This window comes from Pongo abelii, chromosome 5 (genome assembly GCF_028885655.2).
Source record: "Pongo abelii isolate AG06213 chromosome 5, NHGRI_mPonAbe1-v2.0_pri, whole genome shotgun sequence".
Classification (NCBI taxonomy): domain Eukaryota; kingdom Metazoa; phylum Chordata; class Mammalia; order Primates; family Hominidae; genus Pongo; species Pongo abelii.
The window spans coordinates 73,837,314-73,847,350 of NC_071990.2; positions in this window are offsets into that span (position 1 = coordinate 73,837,314).

A 10,037-nucleotide genomic window follows, 5' to 3' on the forward strand; every position below is an offset into this window, starting at 1 on the left:
CCGGGAAACAAAGCAAGACCCTGTCTGAGGTCGACTCTGCCCCCAGGAAGGTATGGGACTTGCAATCTTATCTAGGTTGCGTCTTTTTCACTGAAATCACGAAATCACTAAGGTAAGTAGGGAAGGGTCAAGATAGCTAATATTAGTGAGGGGACACGGACACCAATAAAAGTTCTAACTTTGAGGACTCCTCCAGTATTCTTTTCATCCTAAAGCTTCTGGCCTATCAGCTAGGTCAGACACAGCCTAGGAGTCTCAAGCCAGTACAGGAACAAGGAGGCAGGTTGCCCTCTTGGGGCAAAGCTGTGGCTCCACCCTTGATGAAGAAGGCCTGTAGGAACCCAGGACCTGTGAGCAGGTAGAGTCCTGAAGGTTGAAGATTCTGTGGAGCAGGTATGTGCAGTGCCAGTGCGCAACCAGCAACTGATGGACAGGAACAGATAGAGATGCTCTGAGTGCATTCCTTTGGCAAGCCTGGGCCAGAGGCACACAGGATGGAATTAGTCATGTGGTATCATAGGCCAGGTGTGGAAGCAAATGAGCCAGAGTGGAACCAGGACCAGCCAGGGCCAAGGCAGGGAGAAGAGTTCCTCTAGCTGACATTGACAGGAAAGCAGAGTCAAAAATCTGGAATGGTTTGCTTCCAAGACTGGATGCTGCCTAATGACCTCGAAGGCCAGTGATACCTGGACTCTTGAGTGAGCAAGGCAGATTTTGGAATGAGCACACAACTTCAAGTAAGCCCAGACATGATTACCTGTAGTTTCTGCTGCTCTTAGAGGCAGAATCATCTGAGAACTGATTGAGGAGTGCATGTATATCCCAGAGACTAGTGCACTCTAGGATAAAAGGAATCATTCAGCCCTTACTCTTGGATGCAGGGTGTAGTTTTAATAAAATGTCACAGAACAAATTTCTAAGACCTTTAGGTTGAGTGAATGTTAGTTTGTCTAGTAGTATATTTCTCATCAGTTACCTATTTAGCTGTTCTGCATAGGCCTTTGAGATAAGGAAATAAGTAAGATAAATTCTCCCCAGAAACCCCAAAACAATTACAATGTTGAGAGAAGAATGAAGTAGGAACTCTGTCTGTACTGAGGAAGGAATTGAGTGGACAGAAAAGAGGTGACTGCCTGAGGTCAGGAGTTCAAGACCAGCCTGGCCAACATGGTGAAACCCCATCTCTACAAAAATACAAAAATTAGCCAGGCATGATGGTGGATGCCTGTAATCCCAGCTACGCGGGAGGCTGAGGCAGGAGAATTGCTAGAACCTGGGAGTGAGCCAAGACTGTGCCATTGCACTCTGGCCTGGGCAAGTGAGCGAGACTCAACAGAGCAAGACTCCGTCTCCAAAAAAAGAGGTAACTGGTGACTGGTCACTGTGAGCTGGATTGGAGGAAGGTGGGAATGGAGACTAAGGGCTCTTGCTGAGAGGAGTTTGAGTAAGCCTTTTTCAGGTTCTCTTGTCTTTAGCATTTAAATCCTGGACGTCATAAGTAGACTGATAGTTGTGGCATCAACACAACTAAAAGGCAGGGTTACTCTCTTAGAGTACACTTGGAAAATCAGTCTGAAATGAAAGAAACTTTGTTGGTGAAGTGGAAGTGGAAGTTTTGGTTGGTTGCAGAGTGGCTTATACCTGTAATCCTAACATTTTGGGAGGCAAAGGTGGGAGGATTGCTTGAGACCAGGAGTTTGAGACCAGCCTGGGCAACATGGCGAGACCCCTTTTCTTTTTCTTTTTTCTGGGGGGAGACAAGGTCTGGCTTTGTTACCCAGGCTAAAGTGCAGTGCAATGGCACTCTAACACTCACCCAACTTAAGGGTCTTAGTATCCATACAAAAAGCATTGACAAAAAGCATGCCATATGTTAAGATCAAGGTTTATCTTTGGGTGTTGAGTGCAACACTTGTTATAAGAGGCAAAATAAACTTAGAAGCAAAGGAGTGGATAAGGATCTGTCTTGGGGTAAAATCCAAAGATTAGTTGTGATCAGAGTATAGTACCTTTTGGCCTGACTTACATAACAAACTCTGCAAAATGTTAAAACCTTTAATGAAAACAAGTGAGATGTTGGACTCTAGTGTCACTCTTAATAATGAAATAACCAACATTTGTTGAGCTTTTACTACATACCACAGGTGTTCTTCTAAGCTTTTTACTTTCATTAGCTCAATAGTCCTTGCCTTATCATATAATAGGCACTACTGCATGGATATATGTTGTCATTTACTGAGGCAGCAGTTATCAAGAGCCCAGACAAAAAGCTGAGAAATCTGAGTTGACTTTAAAGTCCTCCTGTGTTTCAACAAGGGTGCCAAGACCATTCGATGGAGGAGGGACAGTCTTTTCAAAAAATGGTTCTTGGAAAGCTGGATATCCACATACAAAAGAATGTTGTTGGCCTCCTTACCTTACACCAGATACAGAACTTAGAGTGGATCAAAGACCTAAATGTAAAACCGTTAGAAGAAAACACAGGGCAAAAGCTTCATGATGTTAGATTGGCAATGATTTCTCAGATATGACTCCAAAAGCATAGGCAACAACAACAAAAAAGATGAATTGGATTTCATCAAAATTATAAACTTTTGTGCATCAAAGAATGTGAAGAAGAATGAAAAGACAACCCACAGAATGAGAAAAAAATATTTGCAAATCATGTATCTGATAAGAGATTAATACAACCCAATTGAAACATAAACAAAGTAGCCAAGTGTGTTGGCACACACTTATAGTCCCTACTATTCAGGAGGCTGAGGCAGGAGAATTGCTGAGCCCAGAAGTTCGAGACCAGCCTGGGCAACATAGCAAGGCCCTATCTCAAACAATAAATTATAAGCAAAGGACTTAAATACACATTTCTCCAAAGACGATATACAAATGGCCAATAAGAACATGAAAAGATGTTCAACATCACTAGTCATTAGGGAAATGCAGATCAAAACCGCAATGAGATACCAGTTCATACCCATTAGAATGGCTGTTATCAAAAAAATGGGGCCAAGCACAGTGGCTCATGCCTGTAATCCCAGCACTCTAGGAGGCCAAGGCAGGTGGATCACCTAAGGTCAGGAGTTCAAGACCAGCCTGGCCAACATGGCAAAACCCCGTCTCTACCAAAAAATGCAAAAATTAGCTGGTTGTGGTGGCAGGCGCCTGTAGTCCCAGCTACTCGGGAGGCTGAGGCACGAGAATTGCTTGAACCTGGGAGACAGAGGTTGCAGTGAGCTGAGATCACGCCACTGCACTCCAGACTGGGTGACAGAGGAAGACTCCATCTCAAAAAAAAAGAAAAGAAAAAATGGAAAAGACAAAATTGTTGGCAAAGATACTGAGAAGTTTGAACCCTTGTTATTACTGGTAGGAATATAAAATGGTGCAGCCACTGTGGAAAACAGTTTGATGTGTCCTCAGAAAGTTAGAGAATTACCTTATGACCCAGCAATTCCATTTTTAGGTATATATTCAAAAGAATTGAAAGCAGAGACTGAAATAAGTACAGATACTTGGATGCCAGTATTTATAATAGCATTATTCACAGTGGCCAAAATGTGGAACCAACCCAAGAATCCATGAGCAGATGAATGGATAAACAAAATGTGATTTAGACATACAACAGAATATTATTCAGCCTTTTTTTTTTTTTTTTTGAGACGGAGTTTTGTTCTTATTGCCCAGGCTGGAGTGCGATGGCACGATCTCGGCTCACCGCAACCTCCGCCTCCTGGGTTCAAGCAATTCTCCTGCCTCAGCCTCCTGAGGAGCTGGGATAACAGGCACGCACCACCATGCCTGGCTAATTTTTATATTTTTAGTAGAGACGGGGTTTCTCCATGTTGGTCAGGCTGGTCTCAAACTCCCAACCTCACGTGATCTGCCCCACCTCGGCCTCCCAAAGTGCTGAGATTACAGGCATGAGCCACTGTGCCCAGCCTGAATCTTTTTATGTTTATTGTCTGTGGATTTTGTTTCATTCTTACGAATGCCCTCCTTATTCCATGACTATAAAATATTTGCTAATGGTTTCCTGTGGTATGGTTTGAGTTTTCTTTTTTTCATTTAAATGTTTGATGTTCCTGAGGTGTGATTCGATTTAGGTTGTTAGGTATAGTTCAAATGAATTTTTATTATTTTTATTATTTTACATATATATTTAAGTCTAATTTTACTGTTTTTTGTTGTTGTTATTGTTGTTGTTGTTGTTGGAGACAGAGCCTCACTCTGCCACCCAAGCTGGAGTGCAGTGGTGTGATCATAGCTCACTGCAGCCTCAAATTCCTGGGCTCCAGTTATCTTCCCACCTCAGTCTCCTGAGCAGCTGGGACTACAGGCATGTGGACCACTATGCCTGGCCAATTTTTTAATTTTTATTTTTGTGGAAACAAGGTCTCACCGTCTTGCCCAAGCTGATCTCAAGCTCCTTGGCTCAAGCGATCCTCCCTCTTTGGCCTCCCAAAGTGCTGGGATTACAGGTGTGACCTATTGCACCTGGCCTCAAATGGATTTTTAATAGGTTAACCTGTTTATTCCAATGGTAATTCAATCCTTGATTGAGTAATCCGCCTTTTCCACAGTAATCTGAATTGTCCCCTTTATTAAATATTAAATTTCTATGCATATATGTGGGTGTATTTTTGGTTTTCTGTTCTATTTCATTGATTGGTTTTTTCATGCATTAATAAAACTGCAGCCTTTTATTTATTGAAGTATTGTGCTATTTAGTACATGGATAGGACTAAGCCTTTTTCATGCGTGTTTTTTGTAGAGCTTGTAGTTTAGGAATCATTTTAAAATTTTTATATGGTTTAACCCGGGAGGCAGAGGTTGCAGTGAGCTGAGATTTTGCCACTACACTCCAACCTGGGCAACAGAGCGAGACTCCATTCCAAAAAAATAAGAAAAAGAAAAACAGAAAAATAATAATTACATCTGCAAAGACCTTATTTCCAGGTAAGTCCACATTCACAAGTATCAGGAATTAGAACTTGGACATATCTTTTTGAGGTATTCAATTTAACCCACTATACCCAGTTGACAATATATATCAACACCCTCTTCACTTAGTGTCCTGAAGGAAATGATCCTATAGTGGAAAAGTTTTTGTTTCTATTTTTTCTTTTTTTTCTTTTTTTTTTCTGAAATCGAGTTTTGCTCTTGTCGCCCAGGCTGGAGTGCAGTGGCGCGATCTCAGCTCACTGCAACCTCCACCTCCCAGGTTCAAGTGATTCTCCTGCCTCAGCCTTCCGAGTAGCTGGGACTACAGGCGCGTGCCACCACGCCTGGCTAATTTTTTGTATTTTTAGTAGAGACAGGGTTTCACCATCTTGGCCAGGCTGGTCTCGATCTCCTGACCTCATGATCCGCCCACATCGGCCTCTCAAAGTGCTGGGATTACAAGCGTGAGCCACCGCACCCGACCTGTTGCTCTTTTTCTTTGTATATTCTGTCAATATTTTAATCGTTAATTAGTAAATGATGGCAGTGTTTTTCAGACTGCAAGTTGTCACCCATTAGAGAATGGTGAAATTAGCTTAGTCGGTCACAATCAATACCCTTTATAATATAAAAGAGAATGGAGCAAAGTCTATTAATTTCTTTTTGAAATATATAGACATGATGTAAAAAAATTTTTTTTTTTGGGTCGGGGGGACAGAATCTCACTCTGACGCCCAGGCTGGAGTGCAGTGGCATGATCTCGGCTCACTGCAACCACCTCCGCCCTCTGGGTCCAAGTGATTTTCTGCCTCAGCCTCCTGAGTAGCTGGGATTACAGGCACCCGCCACCACACCCGGCTAATTTTGTATTTTTAGCTTCACCATCTTGGCCAGGCTGGTCTTGAACTCCTGACCTTGTGATCCACCTGCCTTGGCCTCCCAAAGTGCTGGGATTACAGGCGTAATCCACCGTGCCTGGTGTAAAATGTATTTTTTATTATGAGTCTAAGTCAAAAAAGCGTAAGAAACATGTATGATGCATTCTTACCTTGTAATAGTGAATAGCCATTAAGAAGACTGAGGTTGGGCTGGGCGCAGTGGCTCACACCTGTAATCTCAGCACTATGGGAGGCCAAGGCGGGTGGATCACCTGAGGTCAGGAGTTCAAGACCAGCCTGGCCAACATGGTGAAACCCCTTCTGTACTAAAAATACAAGAATTAGCCAGGCATGGTGGCGCTTGCCTGTAATCCCAGCTACTAGGGGGTGTTGAGGCAGGAGGATCACTTGAACCTGGGAGGCAGATGTTGCAGTGAGCTGAGATCGTGCCACTGTACTCCAGCCTGGGCAACAGAGTGAGACTCCATCTCAAAAAAAAATAAGAAGACTGAGGTTGATCAGTATGTACTGACAGATGGGGATGTCCTTAGTACATATGGATGTGGACTGAAAAATCAACTCTTTATAGTGTAATCCCATTAAAAAAAAGTTACAAATTGTGCTTTTCCATAAGTAGTGTTGACTGTCAACACCAGACAACACTACTCATAGAAAGGTACAATTTGTCTCTAAAGGTCCACCAGAAAAAACGTGTGATCACACACACCTATGTTTATTAGAATTCCTACACCATCTTTTTTTTTTTTTTTTTTTGAGACGGAATGTTGCTCTGTCACCCAGGCTGGAGTGCAATGGAGCAATCTCAGCTCACTGCAACCTCTGCCTCCCAGGTTCAAGCTATTCTCCTGCCTCAGCCTCCCGAGTAGCTGGGACTACAGGCAACTGCCACCACGTCAGGGTTTCACCATGTTGTCTAGGCTGGTCTCGAACTCCTGACCTTGTGATCCGCTCACCCCAGCCTCCCAAAGTGCTGGGATTACAGGCATGAGCCACCGCGCCTGGCCCTCCTACACCACCTTGATAGAACCATAGCACAATCTCAGAAGGAAAAAGTCAGGTAGAAGGCCAGACGTGGTGGCTCACACCCATAATCCCAGCGCTTTGGGAGGCCGAGATGGGCAGATCACTTCAGATCAGGAGTTCGAGACCAGCCTAGCCAACATGGTAAAATCCCATCTCTACTAAAAATACAAAAATTAGCCAGGCTTGGTGGCGGGTGCCTGTAATCCCAGCTACTCAGGAGGCTAAGGCGGGAGAATCGCTTGAACCCAGAAGGCAGAGGTTGCAGTGAGCTGAGATGGCACCACTACACTCTAGCCTGGGTGACAGAGCAAGACTCCATCTTGAGGGGGGGAAAAAAAAAGCCAGGGAGAGATCTTTATATTTTAGGGCCTGGGCTGGATAATTTTCTTTTCTTTCTTTTTTTCTTTTTTTTTTTTTTGGAGATGGAGTCTCACTCTGTCACCCAGGCTGGAGTGCAATGGGGTGATCTTGGCTTACTGCAACCTCCACCTCCCAGGTTCAAGCGATTCTCCTGCCTCAGCCTCCCAAGTAGCTGGGATCATAGGCACGTGCCACCACGCCTGGCTAATTTTTGTATTTTTAGTAGAGATGGGGTTTCATCATGTTGGATAGGCTGGTCTCAAACTCCTGACCTCGTGAGCCGCCCACCTCGGCCTCCCAAAGTGCTGGGATTACAGGCGTGAGCCACCGCACCTGGCTTTTTTGTTTGTTTGGTTTTTGTTCTTTTTTTTTTTTTTTTTTTTTAAGACAGAGTCTCTCTCTGTTGCCCAGGCTGGAGTGCAGTGGCGTGATCTCGGCTCACTGCAACCTTCGGCTCCTGGGTTCAAGCAATTCTCCTATCTCAGCCTCCCAAGTAGCTGGGACTACAGGCACCTGCCACACGCCCAGCTAATTTTTTGTATTTTTAGTAGAGACGGGGTTTCACCGTGTTAGCCAGGATGGTCTCGATCTCCTGACCTCGTGATCTGCCCACCTCGGCCTCCCAAAGTGCTGGAATTATAGGCACGAGCCACCGCTCCCAGCCTAAAATTGACATTTTAAAATGTTATTTTATTTATTCATTTTAAAATAATAGTAATAAGCCAGGCACGGGCCAGGCGCAGTGGCTCACGCCTGTAGTCCCAGCACTTTGGGAGGCCGAGGTGGGCAGATCACGAGGTCAGGAGATCGAGACCATCCTGGCTAACACGGTGAAACCCCATCTCTACTAAAAATACAAAAAATTAGCCGGGCGTGGTGGCAGGTGCCTGTAGTCCCAGCAACTCGGGAGGCTGAGGCAGGAGAATGGCATGAATGCAGGAGAATGGTGTGAACCCAGGAGGTGGAGCTTGCAGTGAGCCGAGATCACGCCACTGCCCTCCAGACTGGGAAACAGGGCAATACTCTGTCTTAGAAAAAATAAAAAAATAAGCCACGCACAATGGTTCACACCTATAATCCTAACACTTTGGGAGGCAAAGGTGGGAGGATCACTTGAAGCCAAGAGTGGAGACCAGCCTGAGCAACCTAATGAAACTGCATCTCTATAAAAAATAAAATGTTAACCAGGTGTGATGGCACATGCCTGTAGTCCCAGCTGCTTGGGTAGATTGCTTGAATTCGGGAGTTTGAGGCTACAGTGAAATACGATGGAGCCACTGCATACCAGCCTGGGCGACAGGGTGAGACCCTTTCTCTAAAAAAAATAAAATGACAGTAATAGCCACTACATGTTATAACATTTTTATTAAATCAATTTTTATCCAATATTAACATAACATTACATTTTTAATGAAAAATAACTATTTGCCAAAACAAAAAAGAATGGCATCATTCTACATTTTTGCAAATATGTATAGCGGGGCTCATTAGGCGATTGCCTGGACTCTCATCCCAGTCCACTTCTATTTATTAGCTGGTTAGCATTGCAGCAATCATCCTCATTCTAATGCATCCATTACTGAGAAAAAGGAATCTATGAACTCTACCTAATGTTGGTGAGCAGTGTGCCTTATATGGTTTGGCTCTGTGTTCCCACCCAAATCTCACCTTGAATTGTAATAATCCCCACATGTAAAGGGCAAGACCAGGTGGAAATAATTGGATCATGGGGGCGGTTTCCCCCATGCTGTTCTTGTGATGAGTGACTCTCACGACATCTGATGGTTTTATAAGCATCTGGCATTTCCCCTACTGGCGCTCATTCATTCTCCTACCACCCTGTGAAAAGGTGCGTTCCGCCATGATTGTAAGTTTCCTGAGGTCTCCCCAGCAATGTGGAACTGTGAGTCAATTAAACCTCTTTTCTTTGTAAAGTACCCAGTCTCGTGTAGCAGCATAACAGACTAATACAGTGCCTTTGGTAATTTTATAACATTTATTATTGGGAAACAACTGGAGCAAAGAAGGCCTGTATTCCAACCCAGGTTCATGTACCCTAACCATGCGAGCACCACCTGGACTGGCTGGAGATGGGATCTATGCACTGCTGAGGCCTTGTACTGGCTAGCCAGGATCTGAGGGAGCCAATTAGCGGGTGCCCCTGAAGGAGGTGGGGCTTACAGAAGGAACTAACCTGGCACCATGGGCCAATCTAGAGCAGTCTTGTCCTGTCCCCAGTCCACAAGGGATTCTCTCTAATTTCAGATCCCAGTCTGAGGCCGAGTGCGGTGGCTCATGCCTGTAATCCCAGCACTTTGGGAGGCCCAGGCGGGCAGATCACCTGAGGTTGGGAATTCGAGACCAGCCTGACCAACATGGAGAAACCCCGTCCCTACTAAAAATACAAAAAGCTGGGCATGGTGGCACATACCTATAATCCCAACTACTCGGGAGGCTGAGGCAGGAGAATCACTTGAACCCAGGAGGCGAAGGTTGTGGTCAGCCAAGATCGCACCACTACACTCCAGCCTGGGCAACAAGAGCAAAACTCTGTCTTAAAAACAAAACAACAAAAAAACAAAAACAGATCCCAGTCTGTTTGCAGGCAATGGCACCCAGCCTGGTTGCAACCCTGTGCAGGGTGACACGGCTCTATGGGAACTGTGTCCATCCCGGAAAGGGACTCCTTTTGCATACTTGCCTCACTGGTGCAGGTTTAGGCACATTCTGAAACCATCAGTGCTTTGCTTGGTGGCTGGTCACCTGGAAAAGATATTTGGTAAGTGTCCTGGAGTCTTTACCACTGTGCTACAC